The 16,242-nt window shown below is 36.4% G+C and overlaps 1 long non-coding RNA gene across 1 annotated transcript in view; it reads right to left on the bottom strand.

The window, feature by feature from the left end:
• LOC110338783 overlaps positions 1 to 15,847 on the bottom strand; it is a 674,342-nt gene extending 658,495 nt beyond the window's left edge. The window contains exon 1 of the long non-coding RNA XR_002381314.1: positions 15,698 to 15,847. This is a non-coding gene — a long non-coding RNA (uncharacterized LOC110338783). The remainder of the gene's footprint in view (positions 1 to 15,697) is intronic.
• Between the last annotated feature and the right edge of the window lie 395 nt (positions 15,848 to 16,242).

Raw genomic sequence — 16,242 nt, 5'->3', positions numbered from 1 at the left:
ATGGCTTTCATGTGCACAGTAACTTCATTAACCAGACTTCATGAATTTGACTCTTGAGGCAAATTTATACGTAGAGAGTATCAGTTGAAAACTGTAAATTCTTATCAACAAACTGGCATATATAACTCATGACTAAACCCTTAATATAAACGAGAACAACTCAGGAAGAGTAATTCTTATTAAAGCCAATTGCTAGGAATATCAGTTTGATTTAATGTGAAGTATCAAAAATTAAAAGATATCAACTAAAATTATTTTTTAAAGTAAAAAGTTAAAGAGTTTGTAGCATCTCCTTGAGTTATAATATTTAGAAATGAATAAATGTACATCTGAGGAAATGGAATGGCAAACAAACTCATTTTTAGTGATCGTTTTTGAGTACATACTCTCTAAGATATGTACCATATAGCATACATTCAGTAAAAACTGACATAGTAGAAAAATCATAGTCTAGGCATTATGTAAGAATAAAGAATGTTGGCCTCTGCTTAGTATTAACTTGTTTTATAAATGTAGGTAGCCATGACCCTTCTATACTAATGAAAAATTAGCTTTAAAATGTAGTCTCCAGAGCTGCATAGACACACCGTTTTCATCAACAAGAAATTATTAACCATGAAAGTATCAGGTTCTATTCAGACCTACTGAACCAAACTTTGGGATGTATGTACTAATTACTTTAAACCCACACTGCCTATCTGATGTGCTAAAATCTCCCAACAATTAGACTATGTGGTATAAAAATGTTTTCAAATGTTTTGTCCTTATACTTTTAAAGTTAATTGTACTACTAAGGGAATCATGTAAGTTCAAGAATTTTCAAATTTTTCAAATTAACATGTCAAATTACAGCAAAAAAAAAATAAAGAGAAATATACACTCTAAAAAAGAATGAAAAACAAAGAAAAAAGAAAGAAAAAAATAGTAAACAAAAAGAAAACCAGAATAAAACATGTAAAATTAGGAACTAGATGTTAAGAAATTTTAAGGAGATTGCTAAGATTAAAAGGTACAAAACAAAAAACTTATGATGCACAAAACAGATAAGTGTGAAAAATAATTAGGTAAAGAAAAAATTATTTAAAAAATTAGAACTTTGCTTTTTTATATTGGGATTTAGAAATGAGAAAGATTTTTTTAACATTTATTTAAATTATCTCATTTTGTTCATTAAAAATATCTTAAATAGACATAAACATTGGTGTCAAAGAAACTGTTTCCAAAAAGAGAATTATGAGAAAATAAAAGCATATGATTGTACATGACTATAAATTTTCATAGATGATATAAAAATACCTATTAATTGGTATGAATTAAAAAATTAACTAAAGGTAAGAATAATATACTGTCTATATAGGTATATAACTGCACAATTAATGGACAATTTGGGCATAGCTTTGAAATATTTATGCTGAGATTCATTTACTATGTCACCATCTGTCTTAGTCAGTGTTTCCATTCCTGCACAAACATCATGACCAAGAAGTTGGGGAGGAAAGGGTTTATTAGGCTTATGTTTCCATACTGCTGTTGATCACCAAAGGATGCAGGACTGGAACTCAAGCAGGTCAGAAAGCAGGAGCTGATGCAGAGGCCATAGAGGGATGTTCTTTACTGGCTTGCCTCCCCTGGCTTGCTCAGCCTGCTCTCTTATAGAATCCAAGACTACCAGCCCAGAGATGGTCCCACCCACAAGGGACCTCTCCCCCTTGAGAAAATGCCCCACAGTTGGATCTCATGGAGGCATTTCCCCATCTAAAGCTCCTTTCTCTGTGATAACTCCAGTTGTGTCAAGTTGACACAAAACTATCCAGTACACCATCTGAAGATGTTTTTGGATGTTCAAGGACTGTTGCAACTTAAAATCATCTGGAATGACTCATATCATATCCATTTATCACATCATGAATTTTAATTATTCCCTACATCAGAAAGTCATCCTCAGATCTCTATGCAGAATGCAACCTTACCGATCTTTATTAGAGTTGATTACCTGTCTGAAAACAAAACAAAACAAAACAAAGGTTTTTTTTTAATTTTCTTCTGAAATTCCATTGGATTACTAATAAAATTTTTATTGAAAAACATAAAGTAAATATGTTGCCTCACTTTGGTAAAACAATCTAAAAAAAAGCCCATCTATTCAATGTACAATCATTGTATCAGATAAATCATATGTTGTATGATTTGGTAAAACCTGAGTTTCTTTGAGTGAATGTCAATTTTTCCATAACTTGTAAAATATCCTCTGAGCTTGTGATGTGGCTGGTTGATGTACTTTAACAAAAGATGTGAAAATGGATGTGAGAAGACACATATCTAAGAAGTTCATCATCCAAGATGTCAGGAAAACCAAATTTGATATGTTTCTTAAAATTACCTTTATATAATCTTTAAATATTTAATATTCAATTTATTTTAATTCAGACTTTCTAACAAAACATATATTAGTATATCATAGGTCTTCCTGGTAAATTGTTTGAATATTTTTGAGAATTATACCATATTACTCAATTATTTTTATTCTCAACAGAGTTTTTATGCCAGGTGGGCAACCAATGGGAAAAGATGGAATGACTCAGAGACCTGGATAGAACAGAAGCAGAAGCATGTGCAGCCAGAGGGAGGTATACTCCTTTAAAACAAACAAACAAACAAACAAACAAAAAACAAACAGGAATACACTAATCTAAATAATGGAATATCTTTTATTCTTTTGCATTATTTCTTTAGTCTTTTGGATTTTGACCTCAGATAGTAAAAGGGGAAAAAAAACTGTGTCTACCTCCAGACACAACCACTTTTTAGGAACTGAACATTGGAATGCTACCATTAAGGCTGGCTCTGTAAAACCTTAATGATGAATTGGTTACACCTCCTGGGAGGTGCCTCATTCTTTATCTCTTAGAATTCTTTCCTTACTCTCCTGTTCCCTGTCAGTGAACCCCAGGAGTGGACACAGAGCCCTGTACTTAAACCATCATTAAAAGGAATGATAGCTCTTTACTCTTTCCTTTTTTTTTGTTTTTTGAGACAGGGTTTCTCTGTTTAGCTAGCCCTGGCTGTCCTGAAACTTACTTTGTAGACCAGGCCGGCTTCGAACTCAGAAATCCACCTGCCTCTGCCTCCTAGTGCTGGGATTAAAGGCATGTGCCACCACGATCAGCACTTTACTCTTTCCAATGAGAAGAAATACAATTATTCTTTTTATCATAAAAGGATGATATATTTTTGGAAATTTTTTATTTGCCATTCTTATAATTAATGCTGCCACAGTACATTATTGATATGAGCTAGCATTGGGCATGAAGTCCCTTCCTACCTGAAAAATTCATTGACTAAATATGGAATAGAAAGTTCTGGACAGTTTAAATATTGTCTATGTTTTGCAATGTTGTATACTCATTCTTTATTCTATTCTAAATTAATCTTATATAGCATAAAAAAGTGAAAACATAAAAAATGTGGGAGTGTGAAGTAGAAAAGCATTTGGGTTCTTGGCCCATGTCTCTGCAAATGGCACCAAGATTCCTGGGATTCCAGATGTTCCTCAACAGAGGAATGGATACGGAAACTATGGTACATTTACACAATGGAATACTACTCAGCTATTAAAAACAATGAATTTATGAAATTCTTAAGAAAATGGATGTATCTGGAGGATATCATCCTGAGTGAGGTAACCCAATCACAAAAGAACTCACTTGATATACACTCACTGATAAGTGGATATTAGGCCAGAAACCTAGAATATTCAAGATACAATCTCCCAAACACAAGAAAATCAAGAATAAGGAAGACCAACATGTGGATACTTCATTTCTCCCTAAAATAGGGAATAAAATACCCATGAAAGAAGTGGCAGAGACAAAGTTTGGAGCTAAGACGAAAGGATGGACCATCCAGAGACTGCCCCACCCAGGGGTCCATCCCATAATCAGCCACCAAACGCAGACACTATTGCATATGCNAGCAAGATCTTGCTGAAAGGACACTGATATAGCTATCTCTGTGAGGCTATGCCAATGTCTGGCAAATATAGAAGTAGATGCCCACATTCATCTATAGATAGAACACAGAGACCCTAATGGAGGAGCTAGAGAAATTACGCAAGGAACTGTAAGGGTCTGCAACCCTATAGGTGAAACAACAATATGAACTAATCAGTAACCCCAGAACTCGTGTCTCTAGCTGCATATATAGCAGAAGTTGGCCTAGTCAGCCATCGTTGGGAAGAGATATCCCTTGGTCTTACAAACTTTATATGCCCCCATACAGGGGAACGCCAGGTCCAAGAAGTGGGAGTGGGTGGGCAGAGGAGCAGGGTGGGGCAAGGGTATAGGGGACCTTCAGGATAGCATTTGAAATGTAAATGAAGAAAATATCTAATAAAATAAGTTAAAAAAAAAAAGATTCCTGGGATTCCTCTAACACATTCTACTGACCTTGGGGATTTCTCCAGTAACACACAGGTTAAGCATTGTAAAGCACCCCCTTTTAGGTAGGTTTGTTATGATCAACTGTCTTGTATTTATTGTTTCATTATAGTGCCTGACATACACTTTTTTCCAATTATTTTGTCACTATCCAAGGCCCTGAGGGATTCCATTGTTATTGTCCCTGAAGCACTTGCTAGCCTCACATGCAGACTTTACAAGTTCATGTCAGTGGGGCATGTACCCCAAGTAACAAAACATGCCCATAACTCACCCAGGTAGAGCATAAAACATGATAGGTGCCAAATAGCAACATTTAAACATTTCACAGATATGTGACTTTACCCAGAGTTAACCTGAAGTGTGAGCTGTAGTACAATAACTAAGGAGTTATATATATCCTGTAGTTACATTAAAGGGTAAAGATTTATATTTTAGTCCCAGTTTCACCCACAAATAAGTAGTTAAACCATCATAAGTATATTTGACTTTTGATTGCTGTTTTAACATTCTAGGGCCCCAATTTTCTTGTCTCAGGAAGGAACATCAACAGAAAATACAATTTCATGTAATTCATTAGATAATTTAAAAATCGTTAAAATGTACCTAGTTCATACATGATTAAAGCTCACAACATAAGCTGGAACTTCCCTCACTGTGCTGAGAGCTGTCAATTTTGCCACATTTCACAGCCCAGGACTTCACATGGCAGCCATGATATGTGCATGCAGTCGTATGGATAACTTGCCCGTTCTTTCTACTGAAGTTACTGGGGCTGTCATCCATTAACCAAATTAGTGTTCCAGGTCACCTCCTGTATGAACACTCATTGCTGACCATCCACAATCCATCTCCATTCTGGCTCTGGCCTTAACTCCTTGTTTCCATGCAGAGACACTTCAAGTACCAAGTTTGCAAACATTGCTGCCTTACATTCATTTCCCAACACTTGCTAGACTGCTGCTGTTGATTCTTTTCCAAACTCTTGTCCATTTGATTGGAGATTTTCTTCTACAAAAGTTTAACCAAGCAAGAGACTTAAATAATGTGCAGCCTCAAAACAGAAAGCAAAAGATTGTGAGATCTTTCCCAAGTGTGCTCACCCTCTGTCTCTAGGAAAGGCTCCCTGCTGGAAACTGGCAACATGTTTTATCTTTCCATATACTACAGCCTCTCATTTTAGGTTTTCTTACAAACGTGACTGAGATTATGAAATTGTAGATATTTGGAGCTATTTGATATCTGCTAAAGATCATGCTTAATGTGAAACAAATTTAACACATTCTAACCACAGCCTATGTATGAGAGAACGTTGAATATATAGCTTTACAGTACCATTTAATTGGCATTTTCAAAGAGGAAAAGACTTATGTTAAGGGACAGAGTAAGGAAAAAGGATTTATTGTTACACATTCATATACTAGTCAATCTTTACCATTATGTTATCCTTGCTCAAACTCCCCAGATACTCTCCTAGCTCACACTCTGCATCTTTTCTCCCTACAGCAAATTGAAAATACAATTGAAGTGAAATCAAATATTCATCAGCTTAAAAAGATCTCCTCACTCTTCTCCAGGGAACAGCCCCAGGGAGAAAAGCAGCAATATAATACATTTTCAAAACAAGCCAATATGCTGGTATTGACTTTAATATTCATTTGTTGTATGTAATCTTTATCTTTCTAAAATCCTGTAATTTGTAACTTTAGTGTTTCTAGCTTGCTTATAAGGAGGAAATTGCAATATTTGCTACCTCTCACTCAGCTGATGTTTTACTGTGTAAACTTGAGAAAGAATTACCTTTACCCATTGGCAAACTGCTGTGACCTTTATTCTTTGGGGAATGATAACCATTTCATTATCTAGTGCTTGCTCTGTTTTTCTTATCCCGACTAATTCTTTTTATGGTTTATGATGTCTCAATAAATATTTTTCAAAAACAAACAACAGAGGGAATTAAGATGAACTTTCAAACTCATTATTCTACAGGATTAGACTATTCTCAGCGTCACATAATACTATATTTATCAACCTTGTCAGCTATATTGTTAATAGTAACACTACCCAGAAGCTTTTTATTCTGTGGTTTTAACTGAATGCTAAATGAAAAGTTTTATGAAATTATGATGAAAATCTGATTTTATGATATTCATGAATGTGAGAGAGCAAAAATAACATTTAAATAAATTTAAAATGGTATCTTTGTATTATACTTCAAAACAAAGTCCCATATTAAACAAATATACCCAAAATTCAGAAGGGATGGGCTCACTGTCTTTGTTTGATGGTTTGATTTTCAATAAAGCCAGATGTAAACCAACTTACAAACCAGAGTTTTCTCCCACAGAACAATGAGATTTATTTATGCATATGAAAATGCAAAGGTAAGAAAATCAGGAAACATACATGAGCCAATACTCATGTTAGTCAGCTGTGGCAGTAAATCTATTCTTGGTAATTATTATAAGAATATAGGAAAATGTATGATTTCATGTCAGATGATTTCAAAGTTTGTCACTCAGTGAATTGCAAATTTCTAGAATGAATCACTAAGATTAGAATTTGCATAGACTGTAGCAAACTAAATTTTTTATTATTTGCAGCCTGATGAACTTATAGGAAGTGACCTCAATGACATGATTTTCTCTCAAATTTTGATCCCCCCTTTTAATGACTTATTTAGGGTACAGATATTTCAATAAAGATTTTACAGAGTCTTGAACTCATTATCAATTGGATGGAAGCAGTCTGAATCACTGATGCAGTCATGTCCTTGGGGACAGTTAAGGTAAATTAAGTCAATGGGGAACTTTTGGTAGGATATTGGACTCTATCCTCCACAAAGTCAAATTCAGACAACATAGGAGACACTGGTTTGTTAAAATTATTAATGATACATTTGTAGAGCGCCTACGAGAATTGGATGAGATCACAGCCTTGCAGATTGCAGGGTATAGTAAGTGAGAATTTATTTAATCTGGACAAAAGAAAATACCTATTCTGGACAAGCCACAGTGGATAACACAGTGCTCTAACTCGGGGGAGTAGTGATTTTGACTAAAATATCACAAGCTAAAAATACCATCTTTTTAACTCCATTCAGAAATCTTAAATCAGTGTAATTTTCTTGGGGGTTTTGAACAGATAGCAGTAATAGTAAAATAAAAACTAGTCTTTAATTTTTAAGATTATGAGTATTTTGATAAGAGCAATCTATGTTAAGAGATGATAAATAAATTAAATTGATCACTGCTGATTCAAGCATGACATAACAAACAAAATATGTACAAAAGAACTTATAAAAGTAAATGCCTCATTATAAGCCATAAAATAAATGACAAATTTAAATACTGAAATATTTCATTTAAAAGTTTTAACATGAGCAGTTGCTATAGCTACTTAATGACTTTGATTTTGTTCTCACACCTTTATAAGAGTAGTAGCTAATTTATTCATCTATTTAGACATGACTCTATGTACAGTGTGTATAATGGTCTTCTCAGAGTTATTGTTTCACTATGGATACAGATGGAGGACAGAGAAAGTTCAGTGAACAGAACTAAAACTAAGAAGAGTACAAGAGGCTGGGGACCCATTAGTGACAATTTGCTGCAATTGAGGGAGCTGTTGGAAAGCTTAGACAACGGGTGGTTCAGTGAATTCAGGAAGAACAGTGGTGGGTTTCCTCTTTCTGTTTCTGTATTCAATGTGACTGTCTTCTTCAGTCTTAAGAGGAGTATTCAAAATACCTATGCTGTAGGTATATGAAATAAAGGCTTGATTGGTATTTCATTGTTCTCATGTAATGCATTTTCTGTGTCCATGTTTTCTACAAATCCTGAGCTTGCTCTACAACTCCAAGCTTGCTCTGTTACCTTACATCAGATTCCTTGAACCTAAGAGAAAATCAAGTTTATTACTAGGCAGGAAGGCTTGCTTGAGCCAGGAAATCTGATAACACAAAATCCCAGCAAATCAAAATTTACTATTAAATTATATATATAATGTTTTCTTTCCATATATACCTGGAGAGCTACAGAACAATAGGCTTTGGTTAAAAATTACAGCCTAAAAGTATGTAAAGGACTCCATTTCCTTTATTTCCTCATTTTTAAAATTTATTTTTATTTAATGTGCATTGGTGGTTTGCCTGCATGTGTGTCTGTGGAAGGGTGTCAGTTCTTGGAGTTGTACAGCTGTGAGCTGCCATGTGGGTGCTAGGAGTCGATCCTGGGTCCTCTGGAAGAGCAGTTGGTGTTCTTAACTGCTGAACCATCTGTCCAGCCCTATTTCTTCATTTTTATTCTTTTATGTTGCATTATTGTATAGACCATCATCAATGTGAAATCACTGACATGACTATAAATATGTATTCATAGAGAAAACATGTCTAGTTTTACACACACAAACACAAACATTTATATACATGCATGCACGTGCGTGCACACACACACGTGTGTGTGTTGCTGCATTTAAGGAAAACTGTACACGTTTGAAAACAAGTCACTAACACCATAAAGCTAAGCTGCAGTCATTGTGACAAACCACTAGAGGATTGCAAATTATCAACCTAAAATTAAGGAAATCAATGAGGGTATAACCTGTACATTGTAAAATTTTCTATGAATATTTTAACAAAGCAGTGTGACTTCTTTCTTTTTATAGTATGCAAGTGAAAAGAAAAAAAAAATACTTGTGAACTGTTAAAAGTTGTATGTGCATTCAGAATACTGGTCATTATTAGCTAATGACATAAGTGAGACAATTTATCATTAATTTAAGAAGGGTGTCTCCTGACACACCAGAAGATGGTGTCAGATCTCATTATGGGTGTTTGCAAGCCACCTTGTGTTTGCTGGGACTTGAACTCAGGACCTTTGGGAGAGCAATCAGTGCTCTTATCTGCTGATCCAGGAAGTTTAGAGGTCATGTGGGGTGGGGCATGGGGTCATCCTATTCAAATGGAGGCAGGGTGGGGTGGGGAGGAGTTGCAGGATGTGGAGCAGTCAGAAGGTGGATGGGGGGTGGGCAGGGAATGGAATATAGAATGTAAAAAGTGAATTAAAAATAAAATAAAATTTAAGAAAAAAAGAATTCTATATTATGCATTTTTACATAAAAGTAGCATAGATTTTAAATCATTTCTTCTATTAAGTTATAGTGATGAAACATATATTTCGTTTTGTAATCTAGACAATAAGAGATTTCATGTGTCATGATGTCCATTGACAGAGTCCACTAATGTATAGCAGATAGGCAATAAGTCCTTTGGAAGCAAGAAATAACTTGGGGAATATGCTTTCCTGAAGAATGTGCACATTGGCCAGATAACCATAGACAGTAACTGCAAAATGTTCTCAATTTCTCAAGGACTCAAATACCCAGCTCCTTAACGAAGATGATTCTTTTTTTTTTTCTTTTTATCCCAGAGTGATTTTTGTAGAGAATCTGTAAAATATTCAGGTTCATCAAAAGTTTAATTTGCATACAATTAAAGAATATTGGTTAGAATTAGCTACATGTATCACAATACGAAGTGAAAGTTGACTGTAGATTCCCGAACCTTAAACAAAAAATTGAGAGTTTAAATAAGATGGTTTAAAAAGAAGATACTAGATAGGGATGTGGAGGAGGGAGAAGGAGTGGGGAAAGGGGGCGCAGAGAACAAAAGTCTTTTGTACACATTCCAGCTGAAGCCCAGAACAAGGCTGAGGTGCCTATTTAACATATCAACAAACTCTCAGGGCTCTAGGTTCTCCCAGCAATCCTCATTCCATTACCTCTGTTACAGGGTATGGCTGGCAATCCAGCCATGGTGAACTCTCCAACCAAAGGGTTGGACTGCCTTTCCTGGCTGTTCTTCCCTATATAACCCAGAAATTTTGGTTACTTACTCCTTTACACCTTTGGCCTCTTGGCTGCTGCACCTGGTTCTCCTTTCTCACCTCTCCTGTCCGTTCCTCCTCTCCTAACTGGCCCAGCTCAGTCTGGTCTTGTCTACTGTGGACTCCCCCAGATGCCCCTGCCTCTACCTACATTCTCCCAATTATGTATAATAAACTTTGTCCTCTGCCATATCTAGGAGCACTCATGGACTTTCCTTTGATTTCTTTTCTTTTCACCTCTCCTTCCTTCCTTCCTTCCTTCCTTGCTTGCTTGCTTGCTTGCTTCCATTCTCCCTTCCTTTCCTTTCCTTCCCTTCCCTTCCTTCCTTCCTTCCTTCTTTATTTCTCCATCCAATGGGCTGAGCTTAAACATGGAACAGACTCTATTTCTTTTAGTCCCTCATATTTTATTGGTGAATGTTTTATTATTTTATAGGACAGCAACTTGAAAACACTAACACAATTACAGATGCATCTAATCAAGGTCTAACTTATAGTATGAGAAGTTTGTGAAAATTAAACAATTCTCAGTCAAAAATATTCTCCCAATTGCTGACACATATATAAAATATCAATTGAGCATTTATAGATATTTTTGGTACATCTAATATTTAATATTTGAATACTAAGAATGCTTAAATATTTTTACTCTTTTTCTAATCTTTCCTCATAGAGACATGAGAATCAGCACCCTAGGAATACAAGAAAGACAGATTTTACATTAAGACCTCAAATGGACAAAGCAGTTGAGCTTTGATTTGTAGGTCTCACACAAATAGAACATTTGTTGCTGAGACTAAGTTAAAAACTATAAACTTCTACGTGTTTTCACACATTGCAGTCTAAAAAGCTAATAGAGAAAAACAAGGTGTTATACAGTGACATTCTGTCGTTATTACTAAGAAGGAAGAATCATTAATTTACACAATTTGATTGTCCTAAATAATTGTTATTAGAAAAACTGTATGGATGAAATGGGTTCACCTAGAGAAAGAGATGATTCAAAGCACAAGATGCAAATTGCAACACATGGTCCTAACCAGTATGGTCTCAGAATGCCACCTTTATTAAACAGAAAATTAAGGAATTAAGCCAATTACCTTCCATGTAGCACCAAATTAGTTTTCTTTTTGATCCATTTAAAATTTAAATAACCTCAAATTTGATTAATGTGATATCTTTCACCTGCACTCAATTATTCCATATTGGAAGAGAGGAGAGACACACACACACACACACACACACACACAGAGAGAGAGAGAGAGAGAGAGAGAGAGAGAGATTGAAATTGATTGATTTGTCATTTATCTTCATGGTGCCCTTCACATTTGGGAGAATTCCAGTTCCCAAAGTGTGACCTCAACAACAGATAGTGAACAGGCAAGCATGGTGCTATAGTAATAAATGAAAACTTACATCCTGATTCACAGAGAAAACACACACACACACACACACACACAGAGAGAGAGGGGGGGGGTGTCCAACTGCTAAATGGGCTTGCTCTATCTACATTTTTAAATAAAAGCTTATATACATGTAAGTGTGAAGGTTTATTTTATCATCCTCCTAACTGTACTAGTATAGATTATATATACATTCAATTAGGTATAGACATGGTACTCTATTAGACTGTTTGCATCTATTAAACTGTTTGAAACTATTCAAAATACAGTATAAATTTCCCATGGAGTGCATGAAAGGTCACTTTCTTCTCCAGCATGTGTGATGTTTGAAAGTGGGTAACATATGTGTCATGTAATGCATGACAAATGACATAATTGGATTTTAAATGTGTACATACTTTTTTTTTAAAAAGGTACAGATGAAAGGGACAGGTCGTATCGGGTAGGAAAATAAAGCAGGATGAATAATTGTGTGTGTGCAGCTCCAATTTTCACTGAAATGCCAAAGCTAACTCATCTTTAAAATATAACAGAAAATAAGCAGTGTCCTTTTTAGCCCTTCAACTTGGCTGAACAAATGTGAAAAAAAAAATCACTCTTCTCTACCACTAGGTGGCTCCACCTTCTACACCATTGCTAGAGCAGGATGACACTGTGACCCAGCAAAAAGAAAGCAATCACCCTGCAGGTTATAGAAAGGAAGGAGGGAAATAAAATAAAGTAACATAAAATCAAATAAAATGAAGATCCTTTTAGAGGAAATTCTGGAAGCTGAAGTGAGGCTGAATCTGAGATACATAGCTGTGCTAATCAGAGGCTCTCAGGAACGGTTGTCCTAAGAGTCAGATGAATTAGTAAAGTTGCTTTTACACAGGAGACACTAAGAAAGACAGATGGAGACCTGTATATGGACCGCTTGTGTCTCAATGTGAGCATTTCACATTCTTCCTGAATGTATTCCCAAACTGTGATACATACCGAGGGAGGGAAACAAAGTCATGAGCAGAAAATAACGTGATTTAAAATTAAAAGAGTAAGTCTAATTTTGATTTCTCTGGCATTCAAATGCAATAATTAAGGAGTATAAGGATGAAGAGCAGCTTAGCAAGATGGGGAGTTTAAAGTGATGAAGATTGCTTCCTGGCTGTGGAGATGTCTTTTAGTCATCAGAACTCCTACCACTCTGCATTTACTAGAGAGAACATAATAGGATAGTGGCCGTGGAAGCTTGTAACACCCTCCAATGTGTTGCTATAAAAAGCTTGACCATCTGGATCTTAACCCTCTTCATTTCTGAGACTGCAAAGCATTTCTTTTCTCCCAATTTACAGCTCTCACTCAGCGTGGGCCTGAGGAGTCCGTACAATGTACCATTGTGAGATCTACATCATAATTCAAGGCAATTTGGGGGGAAAAATCGGCTTGTGAGCATAACTACAAGGTTTTCTCAGTATCCGGCACCTGTTTGCATTTTATATAAGCAGATAGAGATTTCTGGTACCTTTCCTTCTTGTTCTTTTGCTTATTCAAGCAAATATCTTAAAGTCAAAATGTGAATATATGTATATATATATATATATATATATATATATATATATATATATATATACTCTATATGCTGCACTCTACCCCACTGATTGTTAAGGACTGAAGCATATGAGACAGAACAGCACAAGATATTGGTATTCATTAATGCCTTGTTTTCTTAACTTTATATTAATCATTTTGTTGCCTTATTAAATGATACCCCCCCAACACAAATGTGCAATGCTCTCTAAGAAGTGTTTTCAAACCCAGTAACTTGAAGCTCCAACAGTGACAGAGGACTCATCACTTCTAGCTCCAAACAAAATGAAATTGATTGCCTTTCAGCAAAGGCAGCTCTGAATGGCAATCCACAATGTGTAAGCAACTGGCTAACTCTGCAACCTGCTTCACAAGTCAGCTCTAGGGAGAAGGAAGAGTGACTGAGACCTTGCAGGAAACTCCAGGAGCCTCCCCTAAGTGGATGTGAGACAGCTTGAATATTAGAAAGCCCAGATCAACAACTGAATTAAATTGCCCTTCACTTCTAGAGTTGGATGTGTTGAAATCATGGCTTTGGATCTCTTAGATTATAGGCTGAGTTGGAAGACTTTGGCAAGATAAAAACAGAGAGAGTCCTTTGCCCCTCTCTAAGATTCCACCTCCAGCCCATTCTGCCCTCTACCCGCCTTGCCATACCCTTAGTGCCAGGTTTGATATATGATAAAATACTAGGGAGAGAGAAATATATGCACGTTTATCCCACACTTAAGTATGAACCAAAGGGTGCAGTTAGAATTATAAGGTGGTGCTTTCTGGGTGTTCCTTTTCACAGGACTCTATAGGGTCTACTTAAACAAGGCTGTGAATGTCTCACATAGAAGATAGAGATGTAATGAAAGTCAAAGGTAGAAGCAAGCATAAATGTTAAATTTCTATTATGGATGAAAACTTTCCATGAAGTTCTGTAAAAATACTAGCAGAACTGCACTCTAAGGACAAGTAAAGGAGGCAACTCTGGGACTTTTCTGCCCTCCAAGGAGTCAGCTTGCTGGCAGATTCCCACCTATCACCCTCTGGTTCCAGAGTGAGCCACAGAGTGATACTAAAGAGGTTTCTTGACTTTCAAGATCAATGAGAAGTCCTATGCTGGTATCTTCCATAAGAACCCCAGAATCTATATTAAGACAGGTGCCAGAGAATTACGTGGAAGCATTTTCCCCTAAGGATAACAAACAGAAACTGTCTAACATCAAGCACATATGTGAAGTGACATTGCTAGAGCCGTCACATAGTCACGGGAACTTTTGTTTCCCAGTTGTGTGCTTACCACAACTCCATTAAAGCCTCTCTCCTCAACTCATCACTCACTGAGAAACATCAAGGACCTGACTTGAATACAGGACTGTGAGCTTGTGAATATTTTCTTTATGGTCATTTCAAACCATCTGGCTAATGGCTAACTCCAATGGTTAATCTCTCAACAAACTTATCCACAAAAGGACAAAAAATGCTGACAGGCAGGCATGCAAACATTTCTAAAGTTTTTCTTTAATTAAAATTGCTGGTAATAGAAACACATGTTAAAGTTATGTTATACATGAGAAGTTACACACACTAGCATTATCACTGAAGCATAGAAGCTCTGATTAAAAAAAAAAACAACTATGGCTTTATTTAGAGAAATAAAAACAAAAGCTCTCTAAATGTAATCCTAGATTCTAGTTCATTCTGGTGGAGAAAAATGCATCCTTTGGTTAAATCTTTACAGTGTCATGTTATCAAGATAGTCACTACACCAAGACAAACTTGTTTATAACAACAACAAACTTCTTTTCTTCAAAGCTTTCAGACCTATTTAATAGTGTTTTTTTTTTAAAGAGGAAAAGACATTTGACACTCGAGTCTGAGACATACAGCAATTTGCATGAATATTAAGCTGTGATTCAGCAACTTTTCCTCCTGCTTCAATAACCCCACTTTAAATACTGAAGAGTTTGAATCTGTAAGTTTCCACCCATTGGCTTTTCTTTCAGAAGGCTGATACATATTTATCCCAGCAGTAGGGAAAAATATGTAAAGCTCTTTAAACTACCTGTGCAGGGTTGCATTACAATTGTCAGCTAACTCAAAGGTCAGACTCACACACTTAGGCTAACTGTGAAATTGCCTGCGAATCACAAAATGAGGATGAGTCTCAAATTTGCTGTCTACTTTGAAAGACTGGAGGGAGACCTGGAATTGCCATCTGCACTAAAACTTTAATCAGAAGGATTCACTGCTGAACTCCGAAGTCCCTCTCGGCTGCATCTCTCACAGTGAAAAAGACTTTCTCAGTTTAAAGGAATATTGCAACAAAGATTTTCCATAAGAAGGAACTACAAGCACCTACCTGTAAGTAGGTAAGGTGGTTGGCTGGTTAGAAAAGAGAACTAAAAACTGGTTTTACCTGCAGCAAGCACCACGTAGACTCCTCCTCCAGCCGACTCGCTTTTGGAATAGGGTGCCTTCTTGCCCGAGCAGGAAAACAGCTGGGAAGAAGTGGCTGTCTGCAACTAGATGTGACAGCTGCGTGTTAGCGGGGAAACTGGGATCCTCTTGCTCCTCCAATAAGTCAGGCAGAGGCTGCTGGTCTCAGCTCGGAAACAGGAGATACTGCGATTGCTCATGCCCGTGCCGCTTCACTCGAGGGGAAAGCGATGGTGTGTGTGTGTGTGTGTGTGTGTGTGTGTGTGTGCACTAACTGCCAGCTTTAGGCTGAGCCGATGTGTTCTGCATACTCAAAAAGCTCATGCTGGGTGGCGGCTTTTCCATAAAGACCCCCAGCCTTTTAGGGGAGGATTCATCCTCACTGACCTTGCTGCTGGGAATTCAGGCTGAAGTGAATGGCTCTCTTCAATAGATTCAACAATCAATCAAATAAAGGAGATTGGATCAGTCTAAGATAGAGAAAGTACTCACTCTGGAAGCACCAAATTAAAAAAAGAAGAAAAT

This window comes from Mus pahari, chromosome 1, assembly GCF_900095145.1.
Source record: "Mus pahari chromosome 1, PAHARI_EIJ_v1.1, whole genome shotgun sequence".
NCBI classification, from domain to species: Eukaryota; Metazoa; Chordata; class Mammalia; order Rodentia; family Muridae; genus Mus; species Mus pahari.
Note: the sequence above shows the minus strand (reverse complement) of the source record. Positions and strands in the feature narration are given on the sequence as shown.